Raw genomic sequence first — 15,880 nt, forward strand, 5'->3', positions numbered from 1 at the left:
TCACTTTATTGGTACTTATGTTAATATTCAACAATTGTGTAACTCTTTATTCTAATGAATTTCTAAAGGTCTCTTAGACCACTGTAGAGATGGTCTTCATGTTCATAAAATCAGAGACTTCTATAGTCTTAGATAAACAATATTTTTAGTATTAAACTTTCCCTAATAAGTAAACATGGCTATATCTCTATGTACTTGTCATGAATTTAAGGAGAAAATTATATTCAGTGTAAGTAATGAATTTCATTAGGACTTGATTGTCGCTGTTGCAATTATCTTCTTTCCCTGGACAGATCCTTTCACTCTTGGGCAGTCAGACATCACCCACTCATTCAGTCTGTAAAGGAGCTGTAGGAGAACAAGATTTGCTTGTAATGTCAATATTTATAATCTGCAGTAATTGTATTTTGTTAGTCATCTTGTCCTGTGTTTTGTTGGATGGGGCACAGGCAGAGTTCACACCATACAAAAGAAAAGATAACCAGAAAAGTTTTTATAGATCCACTTCATAGGTGGAAAAACTGCAATACAAAGGAGGATGCAGAATCTAATAAAGATGACAAGCAAAAAGGACAGGAAATAGAGCCCAGGTTGGCATAGTTGAGGCTCATCTCAACCTGTTCTGCCCTCTCACATTCCATGTAGAACAGTAATATTTTTATTACTGTGATCTGTTCTGTGTGGTGTAGCAGTCCGCTGTTTCTGCCACAGTGGAGGCTTTGGTATTTAGACGTACAGCACGACTTCCACTTTGCTTTCATGAGTGGGTCGGGTCTTGTAACAGACGCATTGTACCAATGTGGCAGACGGTTACAAAAGACGTTTATTAAGTAAAAGGTTCAGGTTATATACCCTCGGGTCTTCTACTACGTCAGACAGGATATTGCCACACTTCCCGGGTTAGTAGTTGGAGTGGAAAAGTACTGGCACATGTTAGTAGAGGGTCTACATTCCTTTCAGGGGTAGCTTATCTTAAGAGGGGGTTGGGCTTGCTCTTTTCCTCTCCGTTACAGCCCGAAATCTTCCGTGCCGCCTGTCCCTATCCAACCACATCCCCCCCCCCCCCCCTCACAAAAGAACGAGGTAGTTATACGCATATATATATATATAGATATAGGCACTAAATGAGGTAGAAGGTTAGGACTTAATAAGGGAAAAAGGAGTTTGGAAACCTGAGTAAATTTCTGCCAGGCAAGTTTGGAAATCTTGTGACTGGCAATTTTAAATTCACAGCATCTCATGTTGGCCTATGAACAGAATGTTAGTCTGATCTAGGCGAGCTTTGACAAATGAGACTATCTTGTTCAGCAGGCATGGTCCGAAGGTAACAGCTAGAAGTAGCATTGCCAATGGGCCTACCAAGGTGGATATCAAAGTGGTTAACCATGGGGATTGGTTAAACCAGGATTCGAACCAGCCTTGCTGAGCTTCCCTATCTTTCTGTCTCTGAGCCAGTCTGTTTCGGAGTTCGGCCATGGAGTCCCTGACGACTCCGGTGTGGTCTGCATAGAAGCAGCATTCCTCTTTCAAGGCTGCACACAGACCTCCCTGCTGCATGAACAGGAGATCCAGTCCTCGCCGGTTCTGTAGAACCACTTCTGAAAGCGAAGAGACTGACTTCTCCAAGTAGGAAATGGACTTCTCGATCCTCTGCAGGTCCTCATCTATAGTTATTTGCAGCTGAGACAGACCCTGGTGTTGTGTTGCCAGGGCTGAGACACCTGTCGCTGTGCCGGCTGCTCCCAAGGCGAGTAGCATTGCGATGGTTACACCTGTCAATATCTCTCTTTTGTGGAGCCTGTTGGATTCTTCGAGAAGGCTGTACATTTCTTCCTCTGAGTGGTACAGGACTCTAGGAACAATCAGAACTTGGACACAGAAATCGTTAGAATCATCAAACTTGGGAAGAAATACGCACGGACTTACTCCAGACCTCTGACAAACGCACATTGCAGATGTAGCAGGGATTACCCACTTGTTATTCTTTCTGTTAGGCTTTACAACTCTAGTGCAGACATTCCCTTTTCGCTCAGCCAGGGTTGCATTACCAAAGCATTTGCCTCGGCCTGAGACCTGGCTTAGAGTAATGCCCCTGCGGGGTGTGTCCCATCTACATTGCTGGGGAGCGTCAGCGGCGGAGTAACTGAATGGGGTGTTTAAAGCAACTCCTTCATAAAAAGGTGGTTGGACATCATAACAAAGCCAACAGGAATTGGTTAGGTTAGGGTTAGATTCATTCAGGGATAGGAAGGTAGCTTCTAACATACGAAAGATTTGGTTTAGGTCTGACCTGTTTGGCTACACTTCAGGCATGCCATGGCATTTGTTAGGGTATGAACCGCTGCCTGCATGGGTATTAGGTGTTCTTCCTTTACTACATGTTTGATCATGTCAGCTAAGCTGGTTCCTGCTGGGAGAGACCGTAAAATTTCCTTGGTTACAGTATTACACTGCTGTTTTAAACAATCTGTCACCACCGGTCCCCTTGCAGCTGCAGGCAGGGTAGATGAATCAATTGCAGCCTGTAATCGGTCCACAAAATGTGTAAAACTCTCACTTTCCCCCTGTTTGATCGTTGACCATGGCGTGAGCTTGTCCACCACCCGGGAAGCTGCCCTTATTGCCTCCCTAGCTGCCCTGGTTGTTGCTTTCACCTCCTCTGCTGTGAGGTGTGCAGCTTGGTTTTGGGGCGTGGCCACATCGTCATGTTTGCCAAGCAGCCTGGACAGGGTAGAGCCATGGAGAGGCTGTCCCTGCCCTGAGGCTTGAGCTAGGGCAGCTGCGCATGAATTGGACCACTCCTGCTGAAATACAATCAACCCTGCCCCATCAAAAAACATACGGGTTATTTGTGAGATATCAAAAGGCAGCATATCATCATTGCTAAAAAGACCATCGATCAGTGTGGACACCAGGGCTGAATTAATTCCTTTTTCCTGCACCGCTTTTACCACAATCTGCACTTCTTTCGTACTAAGCGGGATGTAAGTCCGCCTCTGATTCTGCCGGGTGCCAGAAACCCGTACCGGGAACGCATGTATTGCAGCCGCAGGTTCCCACTCTGCACAGGCTAATTTTATTTTCCCCCAATCGGTTAATTTGCCCTGAATTTGTTCCCTTACATTGTTAAAAGCTTTGCTCGGTTTCGCTGAAAACTTTATAAAATCTGTTATCTCCGTTTCCGAATCGGACTCGGAGCTCTCAGTAGAGCTAGCCGTGGAGCTGTAACTCCCTTCCGTATCGGAAGTGAACTGGTGGTAAACTTCCGGTTTGCTATGCTTTTTCGTCGGACTCCGCCCCCGTTCCGCCTTCCGCGGGTGGGCTCGGATGTCCCCTCTACTTTGACTCCATTCCGCCTCCCGCGCCCGGCCCCCCCCTTCCGACCGGGGGTGACGCCGGCGCCTTTCGCGGGGGTAGTCCCACGTTCCCCCTTTTTGCTCGCCCCCGCGCTTGGTAGATGACATTGGTAAAGGTCCTTGTCCGCGTGTCCGTCCCCCCCCGCTCTCCCGCGCATGCGCCATGTAGGTCGGTGGCTCCGGATTTCCTCCGACCCCCCACGCATGCTCAGTCGCGGGGTTTTGCACTTCCGGGTTCACATCGCCACGTGGCGCCCTCCCCCGTGCGCACTCCACGTGGCCGGCGCCATCTTGGCCACATGGCGGGGGGGGTAGCGGCGATTGGTCGCACCGCCCCCGCGCCGGACCGTCGGCGCCATATTGGCCATATGGCGGGGGGTGTATTCCCTCCGCGGTATTGGTCAATCTCAAGGCGTCTCGCGCTTGCCGCGCGAGTTCTTCCCAGACGAACCGCGTACGCTCCTCCGCCCGCCCGCGCCGCATCTCAGCGCCAGGAGAGACCGCGGTTTCGGACCCCGCCAGGCTGCCGCCGCTCCGCGGGGGCGGCGCCGCCGCCGGTCCTAGCGCAATGTCGCCGCTCGGACCCTGGACGCGGCAGGGAAGAGCGATCGGGGAAGCCGCGGTTTTTTCGGGGGTGTTCGGATCTGGGGGCTCTCGCGGGGGGATTTGGGGTTTTCCCGCGTGCTCCGCGGCTTTTATGCATGCATTTGTGGAGGGGGTTAACGCGTCTGACTCCCGCTTTTCCCCTGGGGTTTCTGCCTCACTGCGCCCCCCCCCCCCGTCTCTTCTAGGGCTTCTCCGGAGGGTCCTGCGCCCCCTCGGTCCCCTCTCCCCGGCTGCTTAGCCGTGAATAAACATGTTTTTGCAGCGTTCCAAGCTTCCTGTTCTTCCATTGCTTTTCGCAACACTTTTTCAACTTTTCCCCATGCTTTTAAAACTTTTCCGCTGCCGGTGGCTTTTGTATCTTCCGCCAGGGCAACTGTATATTTGTCCCACCCCTCTGAATTTAATATGTCTATGGGGCGTGAAATCGCGCCTAAATCCGATAACCTTGCAATAGCAAGAAATAAATCTTTTTTGTCCCACGCAATTCCCGAGTGGGTTGCTAGCCTACTCACGACCATCGTCACAGACTCCATGCTGTCCGCGGGGTCCTGGGAGCGTCCTCCCGTTTTCCTTCTCCTCCGCAGAAATTCGGACCGGCCGACTCCTGCCCGCTGTGTCTTTTCCAAGCGTAGCTCCCGTCCTCCGAGGTAATCGTTCCCGGGTTTACGGCACCACTTGTAGCAGTCCGCTGTTTCTGCCACAGTGGAGGCTTTGGTATTTAGACGTACAGCACGACTTCCACTTTGCTTTCATGAGTGGGTCGGGTCTTGTAACAGACGCATTGTACCAATATGGCAGACGGTTACAAAAGACGTTTATTAAGTAAAAGGTTCAGGTTATATACCCTCGGGTCTTCTACTACGTCAGACAGGATATTGCCACACTTCCCGGGTTAGTAGTTGGAGTGGAAAAGTACTGGCACATGTTAGTAGAGGGTCTACATTCCTTTCAGGGGTAGCTTATCTTAAGAGGGGGTTGGGCTTGCTCTTTTCCTCTCCGTTACAGCCCGAAATCTTCCGCGCCGCCTGTCCCTATCCAACCACAGTGTGGTATCATTCATGTGAATAAATCCAAGTATCCTCCATGCTACACTCTATATAACATGCAATAGAAAAGACTAATTCCAAAACCTTTCATGGTAAGTTTTAACAGGCCACAACAAACAGCTAAATCTCAGAAAGTGGAGAGCAACAAGACAACGCTGAGCAGCCTAATAAGAAGTGATGTCTTTTTGGAACTGTTATTTCCTAAAGAATGGCTGTTTCTACCTTGAGTAATATTTTTACTAATGAGTGGCATAGAAAATGTTCAGAAACTGGAAGGGTACTTTTACCCACAGAAAGGCAGACTGTGGATGTCACTACCAAGGGCTCTTCCAAGTATTTAATCTACAGAGAGATTAATTATTTGGTTCTTGCTTGAGTTCTTATAGTATAACTAATTTAGATGGTGATTCCTTCTGTCATAAATATCTGCTTGAAGGGATGACACAGAAATGTACTGCAGTTAAATGTAGAAAACTCTCAGATACAAAAATGGATGTAAATTGAGGAAGCACAACCAATCCTCTTCATAAACCAAGCTGATCATCTCGTCAACAAAAAAATCCTTTGCTTGTTCTAAAGATATAACTAAACTTGAGTCATCACTCTGAAACTCAAAACATCTCATTCCTGCCTATCTTCTGTGAAGATGTAAGCTTCATAAACAAATTCACAGTTTTTGCTCTCTTCCTTGACCACTGTACTGAAAGACAGCAAGAGCAGACAGAATCCTTTCTTCTCCTTTGAAAGAGCTGCTGGCAGAGCTAGAAAGGGTTAAAAATAAAGTCTTGCTGACAAAGTTTTACTAATCTCAGAGACACAGCTCAACTTTTTCACTAAATGCTAGATTTCAAAAAGTTTTGCTTATATTTCTATGTGAACTCTGTTTTAAGGGTGATGTTTGCAATAATGTGGCTAAATTACTTCCTCCCTTTATCTATGATTATGTTCAGGGAATATGCAATTTTTCTTTGTAAGGTCAGACTAGGAAGACATTTCAAACCCTCTAATTTAAAACACAGGAAAAACAACTCCCTGTTTTTCCTCACGCCAAGATCTAGTGATTTTTGTGTCTAATACATGACTCTGTCAATGTCTCTGTAACACCATTAACTCTACAGCATATGGCATCTCATTAGGTCTCAGGAAATTTGGAGACAGATATGTGTTAATTTTATTTTACCAAAATCTTTTACACAGATTTATTTTTCTCTCTGAGCCCCTGCAGCATTTTTTCTCATTTATATATATTTGTGAATCCTTTTTCTGTGGTATTTTCATTTGAGCAGGCATTTCTGATTGAGAAGTTAGTGGGATTTGCAGAAGTCACACTGAAAAAATTCTCTATCTCAGGAGCTTCCCTGCTGGAAGGCACACTTTGATTCCCTTGGTAAGCTTTCCTCTAAGCCCTTTCATGCAGAAGCAGCCTGGGAAATGTAAAAACTGCCTGTGGTCTTGTTTACTAGTCTGTCCTATTTTTGTTGCAAAGCATCAGACTGTAGCTTCTAACTTGGGGAGAGTGAGAGAAGAGGCAGGAGGGCTGTGAGGGAGAGCTGCTGCTGTTGTCAGGGTGCAGTGGTGATGCCAGGAGGAAATATTTGGTCATGGCCACAGCCAGTGTGTGTGGTGAAGGCAGCAATGCTTACAGGCTCCAATCTCTGCTGCCAGGCTAGAGTCAGTGCATTTGTTGGAGTCAGACTGGAATAACTGAAAATCAGAATTTCTAGACCACTGAGTTATTTGCTGGTTCCTGTATTCTGCACAAAAATCTTCATCACGTAAGGAAGGCATATATGAATCTGTTGTTGCTGGATCTGTTCCTGCTTATGTCTTTGCATCTCATATATGTAATCATTAGATCAACTACAACTTTCTAAAACAGAGGTATCTATGAGCATTTGTATATATGTGTCTTTATGTGATCCATCAATATATCATAGAGTGTTTTGGGTTGGAAGGGACTTTAGAGACCACCTTGTTCCACCCCCTGCCAGGGGCAGGGACAACATCCACTATTCCATGGTGCTCCAAGCCCCAGTGTCCAGCCTGGCCTTGGACACTGCCAGGGATCCAGGGGCAGCCACACCTGCTCTGGGCAGGACCTCCCCACCCTCACAGTAAAGATTTTTTTTCCTAGTATCTAAGATAAACCTACTGTCTTTCAGTTTGAGGCCATATAGCAGGGGTGAACTAAATCCTACTTTCTCTTGCTGACTGTAAATACCTTTCCTTGCACTTGATTTTGGCACTAGCACCAGCTGCTCATTTCCTTTTTTTTCCGTGTGGTAGAGGACTGATGTTTAAAGATTGTTGTAGTATAAACAATAACTTGCAAATAAGTTAAAATGCCATTTGTATCAGTTAAGCTTCAACTTTCAATTTTTTATTCCTACTGTATCTTGTATGTAACTAAGACAAAAACCTGTGTGTTTTGTGCATCTGTGTTAGGAGCGCTTTCACTGTCCTAAAATGGGGAAGGTGTAGCAGAGTGTTTGACTACTTGAGACATATTTTTAAATAGACATATTTTTAAATAGACATTTTTAAATAGAAATATTTTTAAAAGCCACCATGATTTGTTGTATGTTCTCTAAATTCCGGAACAAAGATACAGAGATTATTAGAAAACTTGCAGAAGTAACAGTGATTTGGAATTATGGACAGAATAAAATGATAAATAATTTTTTTCATAAAATAGTAAGTAAAAATTGTTGTCTTTTCTGTACCAAGAAGTAATTCTTTGCAGAAGGTTGTGGAAATACTAAAGATGCCCTAGCTCATATTTTCAATTTTTCAGGAGCTCTTCAAGAAATCTCCAAATTAAATATATGATCACATTATTATAGTTTTCTTCTATATATTTATGAATTGTCACAAAAGGAGGAAAATTACACGCTGGAAAAATCTAGACTTTTTCTCTAAAGAACCTGTGACTTGTTTTGTTTCTTTGAATCACTACAATTTCATTGCATGTCATTAGGTTTAGACATGGGAGTTGTGAAAAGCCCATCCTAAATTCTGAATAGGTTCTGAAGGCTATTTAAATTGCTAGAATGAAAATGCACTGTCCAAGCTTGCAGTGACTTGTACATCTTCTCAGGTCAGTGCATAGTAGATGTATATTTTCTATTAAGACAATTTGCCAGGACTTAATGGTTATTCTGGTGGGAACTAATGTGGGATACAATTTTCTTTCCTTCCTTTTTTATTTCGTTAACTAACAGAACATAAAAAGTAAAAACCTAGATTGCACTGAGGCACGAGAGGAAAGGAAAGGCAGTCAGGAAGTACTCTCTAAGGAGGGAAGGATAATTTGATTTAGGAACTTTTTTTCTATTAAGAAAACCAGCCTTGCAGCCATGCAGACTGATGATGGGCCTAGCCTTGCTGGAGGCGCACTCAGCACAGCTGAGTTAAGCATACTTAACTAATATTTAAGACTTTCAGAAGTATTATTATTAAAAAGTGAAGGTGGCCATATTTAATCACACTATACCAAAGGGAATTTCTAAGGCTGCCTCACTCTCTGGAAGTGAGGTGCAGGCAACAGGGACTTCTGTTTGGAACCTGTGAACTCTAACACTTGCCTGTACCTACAATGACACAGGATTAGGCTCACTGTCCCTGTGTAGGAGATGCATTTTTCCTGATGTTCCCAAACTCCAGCCAGCCATAGGAGGCTGTGCCACTGAAACCGGGCTGTGAAGGCTGATGTTGTCTCCAGCACTTGCTGTGTTCAGCCTGGCACAGAGAGATTTGGATGTTCAGATTTGGCTTTTGGTTGTCACTGAGACTTGTGAAGCAGGAGATGAACCCTTCTGAAAATTGGAAGGGACTGAACTGCATCTTAGACAATACTTAATTGTGTGTGGTAAAGAAGTGTGCATGGTGAGTTTGTGATGTGCAGATCAGACCTGAGGTAATTAGTGGAACATCTTGGAACCAAATGAGGTGGAGCCTGAGGAGCTGACAAGGAGGGGTGCTCCAGGCAGAGCAGAAGGCAAAGAGAAGTCAGGCACATTCCTGTGTGATGAGATCACGTATATCACTTACATGTGCTAGTGCAATTCATAGGCTGATGACCCAAAATGATTGTTTTTCTCTTGTACTATTTCACATTTTATTGGTGTAATTCCTCCCTAGGAATTAGCAAGAGAGATGGCAGATATAGGCCAGATATGTAACCTTTGCCACCAGAGGTGTGTTAGTTAAGGGTTATGAGAAATGAGAACAGGAGATGAGAACATCCTTAGTCAGTGAAATAAGGATTGCAGAACATTACTTTTTATGTGAAATTCTAAAACTATATTTATTGGCCAATTCACAGAAAGTGCTGTAGTGACCACAAAAATGACTCTGGCTTTATACATGTACAGATACAAATTTTAAAATAACAGATCCATTTGGAATATGCATTTAATCAGTCCTGTGGAAAACATATAGGTATGAATTCATTAATTACTGTACAACTTGACATGGCTTTTATGAAATACACCACTATGCCGTGAAGGAGGTTTTGTACAACTTCTTCTTATTCTGTGTAAAGTTAGGGTTTGTGTATTGTACTGTCTGTCAAAATTTACTGTACATTTTCATTAAGAAAGGGTTGAGTTTTCTTTTTTTTTTCTTTAAACAGCTGATTCATATCTATTTGAAAATAATTTCATATTTATCTTTTTAATTGCATATAGTAATTTAATTCATTGTACTGCATAAATTGTGTCAATTCATGCATTCAGAAATGCATTTAGCATCTACAACAAGACATATTGAGATATGGTTTATGGTTGTTTCACATCAACAACAAGATATTTCATGTAAGAGCATTTTTCCTGGGCTGAACAGTCTGTTGGTTTGAGACACACTTACAGAGTACAACCGTTGTATGTACAACCATACAGCATATGTTTATTTAATCCCTTCTCTGGTATATTTTTTTATTATCCATACAAGTGGCCACAACTGCACAGAATTTGGACAGCTAGGAAGCAATCCAAAGTTACAAAATACATGCTACCAACTGCAGTTACTGCTCCTCAACAAGGACCAATGCACTAACATGGAAACAATCTGGGAAATGACAAACTGTGGGGAAAATAGTACATTTTTGCAGGCAGATGAAATGCCATTTTTACTGTTAAGAGATGATGAAATACAAAATAGAATTGTCCCAGCCAATTAGAGCACAGCTGTTACATTCAATATGATGAGATTATTTCTCAGCTCTTCAAAATCCTACACTCTTGGTAATATATAAAATATTTAATAACTATATAGTTAATTCTAACTAGAAAAACCCCTCTCACCAAACTGCAACAATATTCAGGGTGCATGTATGATTCCTGCCCTGCTGCTCATCACAAGTCATGTTTTACAGCTCCTAGCTCAGGAATTCCTCTTCTTTTTCTTCTCCTTTGTGTTGCAACCTGACCTTGGAACACTTATTCATCATCCCCCCTGTCTATCAGACTTTGGGTACTCCTCATGCCGTAGCTTGTTTTGGGAAGGTGGGCAGAGCAGTGACAGCAAACAAGCAATGCCAAGGCAGTCATTTTTTGCTCATGAATTGCCAGTCCTGGCAACTCATCATTTCCTCCAATATGGTTTGCACAATTTACACCCACTAGGGGCAAAGATGTGGGAAGCAGAGAGCGCCCTAAAGCCACCACTGGAACCCTCAGTGTTCCTGCTCTCCCCTTTACACCAATCCTTGCAGACAGAGCAAATGAAGAAGAAATCAAATTTTATTTCCCTTGGGTGTTAGTGATGCAGTGGCCCTTCCAGCACATGGATTTCAGTTCTGGTTTGGAGTCCAGGTACACAAGGCAGGAGAAGATGAAGGAAAAACTTCAATGGAAAGACCCAAGCTGACTTCATACATCCTCCCTGTTTGCCTGTGTGGCTTCTGAGCCAGAAAACACAGGTTTGCTTGGAGCATGCTTGAAAACAAACCACATGGTCATCATGCCCACCAGAGACCAGAAATGGATCATGAATTTGCAATATAAGGGTAGACATGGCAGTAATCAGAAGAGTAGGCACAATTCTATTTCTTTGCAGCAGCTAGTGCCTGGCTAGAAATTCTGAGCATTTGTTTTAGAAAGTAGGTGCATTCTACTGACATCTGAGGAGAAGAATTATTAATCTTTCTTAAGTAAAAGTACTGGTTAATAGCTGCTGGTTAATGTAGGGACACTTAAAAGCATGGGCACATAAAAGACAATGCCTGTTTTCACATTAATGACAGCCATCTAATTTTTAACAGATTATACTTTGTACTGATGTTTGTTTGGCTCCAGCATTTATTGGTTGGCTTTGTTAAATCATACCCATGTAAAAGACACTGCCAATTCATATCATATGAGAATTTATCCATAGATTGCAGGAAAGATTTTCTAAAAATCAAGTTTCAATTTAAATTTATTGTTTAACCTTTGACAACTTATTCAGTGACACACACCAAAACAGAGCATCTTAACAGAGTGAACTGACAGTGACTCATTCAAGGAAATATCAAGGGATTTAGTTCATGTTTTAAAGACATTTTATGAAAAGGTAAGAAATACAAGACTGAAGGAATGAATTGGGATGAGAAGGGATTCACAGCTTCTCTAGTAAATGACCAAAAGGCAGTGAACTTGATTACTATCTAAAAATATTCAAAGGATATAAATCATGGTTAGAGGAACTATTCTGAGTAGTGCAAAAAGGGGACTGGGAATAATGAGACAAAAATCACAAAAAAGGATTATTTAAATTAATTTTCAGGAAAAACTTTCTAATGGTGAATTCTAATAGACTCTAGAACAATCTCCCAGGGGAAGCAGTAGAAGCTCCAGGCTTAGAAACATTTAAGTAGGTTGAAGCACCCCTATCCCTAACACTAAAAGTATATATTCTAGGAAAAAATTTTGCACTGTTAGCATAATACTCTACTTGCACTACTTTTTCCTTTTGTCTACTATTCTTTATTTCTAAGATTTGGTAAGTCTAGTATGAACTTCTAAACGCACTGCAGTTGAGATGAAACAGTTCCTAGGAAGCCCATTCATAGTGTGTATTACCCTATAAAGCAATAATCCACTGTGGTGTATCCTCCTATCCCTGTCGTGATGATCCTTTGAATAGAACTGCCTGTTAACCACAATCAAAAGTTGACTCAAAAAATTACTGGTGACACAGTATTTGTAACAGAATACATATAAAAACTCCATCGCTTTTCACATGTACCTCTCACTTTTACAACAGTTTGTGGAGAGGCCAAAAAAAAAAGTGCCAGTAGTTGATTATGAGAATGGAGGCAATAACTTCAGCTCTTAGACTGGCACAAGGATGGTCGTTATCCTTGGAAAGGTTTTTATTATGTATATTTTCAAAAATCAGGAGTCCTATGTGGCCACTTAGGAGATTGTATCACTACAAAAAGTTTACTTGAGGACCTTTTCAATACACAGTGTAGTCTGCCTTGGTTGTCTCCAGTTCCTCATCAACCCATGGAGTATGTCTGTTATAATCTCTAAAACTAATCAACAACTGCCTTTGAGCAAAAGTTCCATTTCTTACCTCAAATTAAACTGCGAGTCTCAAACTTGAGTCACAGCAGACAGAATGTTTGCTTCGAGCCCCCTGGGCTGGCCTTGGCTCTAAATTTTTCTACTTAATGCACACACAGTTTGGCAACACCTCTCATGGCCCTGCTCCCTTCCCAACTCTGCTGGAGGTGCTGTAACTGGAACTCAAGGAGGCAACTTCAGCATCAACCAGGCAAAAAACCTGCAAGTTCTCCTTCATAAGCACAGCCACCACCTCCCCATGGGCACCATCCTGTGATTTTCTTGTATACACACATGTACCTGTATTCAACACACACATGTGTGTATTGCATCTATGTCTGGTCATCTTGGAAGCTTTCGATATCCTACATTCATTCTCCTTCTTGTTCATCATGACAGTGTCAGTTCTGGCATGAAAACAGAAAATGTTTCTATTTTCTTACTATTTGATACTCAAGCTTTTAGGTCTCTTTCTTTTCTACAAGATTAAATTTCAACTGTTTTCACACTACTGTAAATCTCAACTCTTTCTGTTATTCATGCAGTAGTCTCTTCTACCTCCCTGTCCAGTCTTCCTTAAGTAATAGCTTGATTTTCTAATGGAACTGACTGTAGTTGATCCATTCTGCATTCCAAAGAGCACGCCCAGTCAAAACAACCATCTACCTTCTCATCTACTGCACATTAAGCAGCTTGTAGACAAGGATTTATTGCCAATTTCAGTACTGGTTTGAAATGTCATTGTAGTCCCAGACTTGGTCAGGGTTGTCTGATCAAAGTCTTTTGTACCTGTTCACATATTTAAGGGAGGCAGGAGTAGAAAAAAAGGAAATTGCAATTTTAATAACTTTTTGCTTCTTTTTCCCTTAGTATACCCTGAAACATTCAGCCAAAAATAGTTTTATGAGTTAGAACACCAAAAGACACCTGAAACAACTTTATACCCAGCCGAGAAGTTAAATGCCTCTGAAAACCCAAGAATGTATCCAGATTTATACAAAAGGAATATGTAGGGCTGCAGAAAAGCATTTTACTCCCATGAAACTTTCTGGGTTTCTGAAGTATGAGGATGGAATACCATTGTAACATCTTTGTTCCCTGTTTGGAGACAGCTTCTTTTTGTGTTTGGCAAGCTTTGTGCACCTTGCCCAGGGAAAGCTGAACTCTTTTCTTGTACAATGTACTTAACTGGGAAAAAAATTCTTCTACTTCTTTGTTCTCAGCACAGACATAAATAGTGACAATACACAGCCAGGGAGCTTCAACAGCTGATGAATGCACAATTTCCCATGAGCTAGTACTGAAAATGAGAGCTTTTCCTGAACTGTTTCACATATTCGTAGTGCTTCACACTGCTGAGGATGTTTCTTTATAGGCAGCAACTAAAGAAGGGTCAGCCCAGGGGTCTCCACTATCACCATTGTGCCATTCCCTCTGCATGTGTTTGGAGTGCTCCGTCACGGAGGGCTGGGAGCAGAGCTGCAGGAGAATTATGGAATATGGTTGACCACCAGGCTCTTTCCCAAGGGCTGTTCCAAAGGATGCCAGTAGCACTGTTTCTGTTGCCAGCAGAGACATGGAAACCATCATGAACAAACCACTGGCAATACCTACTCCAAAAGGCAGCAAAATGCCTCTAGGGAAAAAAGTGCTCTGGTGCCTGCCTTTTCATCATCAGGAATGAAGTTATGAACATACAAAATTTTCTGGATACATTTTATTCTGCTAAGTTTCAATAATGAGGGCTACAGTTGTTTATTATTTTAAACCCATGTTAGACAGAGGCTTATGAAATTAAAGCCCTCTCTCCCCTTTCATTTTTGCACGGTTCAAGTGTTGTGTATTTTTAGTTTATGGCCATGTCTTTTTCAGAGAAAAACAAAACAAAAAAAGAACATACCAGGCTTGAACATTGCTATTCCTACAAAGGTGATGAATGGTAATTACTTTCTGAGATATCACTGGAGCAATTTTCCCAATATATTTAGCAAAAGTATTTCTTGAGATTGGGTGTGTTAGGAGAGTATGAATTTTGCTCTTCTGTAGCTTTAGTGTTTATCTCTATTCTTTGTGTCTTTATTCTCCATGCTAACAAAAATTAAGTTGGATTCCAGGAGAGTCCAGCAATCAGATGTCTGATCATTGGATAAACAATCTGAGACATGCAGCTTTAGGGAAACTGATCCATTTCAGTTTACATTACTCCCCACACATTGCTTGTTATGCTTTCTTTATTTAAAAAAGTCCTATTTGACCAACATGTACAAAGCTGGTACAGGATCATAGCCTCTGGGTGCTGTAAAAAGTATTTTTACAAAATGTATTTTAAAAAGTGTTGCACAGTTTTGGTGCATGGGAGTATCGATTTCTTTGGGAACACCAAGGTCCTTGAGGGATGTGCTGGCTGCTATTCCCATGGCTGTTTGCAGTGGCACTGGAATGCTGTGGGCTCTGCAGGCTCTGGGGGCAGTGAGGCTATGCAGGAACAAGGCCTGGCAGTCTCCTCAGCTGTGCTGAGAGGGAAAACCTAATGCCATTCTGCGCTTAGTGATACTGGTTGAAGCATGAGGGAGATTACAGAGCACAGGATTATGTTAAATCATCAGGAATTTATTTAGTGACTTAGAAGGTGGTTTGATTTCTTTGGGAATCTTTTTAATATTTGTTTTGTCATTGGGGTTTTTTTTTCCTATCTCCGATTTGCTCACTTGTTACAGAACTACTTTAAGCAGTTGCTTCATAAACGTCAGCAGCTACAGGGATCACCCAGAGGGGCATTAATCCCAAGACCAGCTGTTGAAAGCCTAGATGAGGCTGCTGCATCATCCAGGTTCCTCCCAATACTTCCACTATTTTTATTCAGTAAGTTTATCAGGGCAGAACCTGATAAAATCTTATAACCTGCCTGATACAGGGGATATCCTAGATTTGAGATACTTATTCTGGTCAGCATGTGTGAATTAAGGGAAGATAAAGCCCCTTGGAGGAGATGTACTCACAGTTTTATTTCCTCTCCCTTTCTCAGTATCCGTATGTTTTTGCAAACAACCTTAATTTTGGTATTATAATTTCTATTTCCAGGATACTAGAAGGAGCTCCATCCCACCAGACCTTTACCTGCTGTCACTCCAGTAAAGTCTTTCCTGGTGCTGACACCAAAAACTTTGAGAAGAGGCAGTGTTGTGTCCCAGTGCACTGGGACCCCTGCCAGGGAGAAGCGTAAAGCTGCCTCTGAGCTGGGGAAATGGACAGCTGAGACAAAAATTATTTTATTATTTATATTTTATCAAAGCTCAAAAGGCTTTGCCAAAGTGAAGTAAGG

This window comes from Sylvia atricapilla, chromosome 10 (assembly GCF_009819655.1).
Source record: "Sylvia atricapilla isolate bSylAtr1 chromosome 10, bSylAtr1.pri, whole genome shotgun sequence".
Taxonomy (NCBI): domain Eukaryota; kingdom Metazoa; phylum Chordata; class Aves; order Passeriformes; family Sylviidae; genus Sylvia; species Sylvia atricapilla.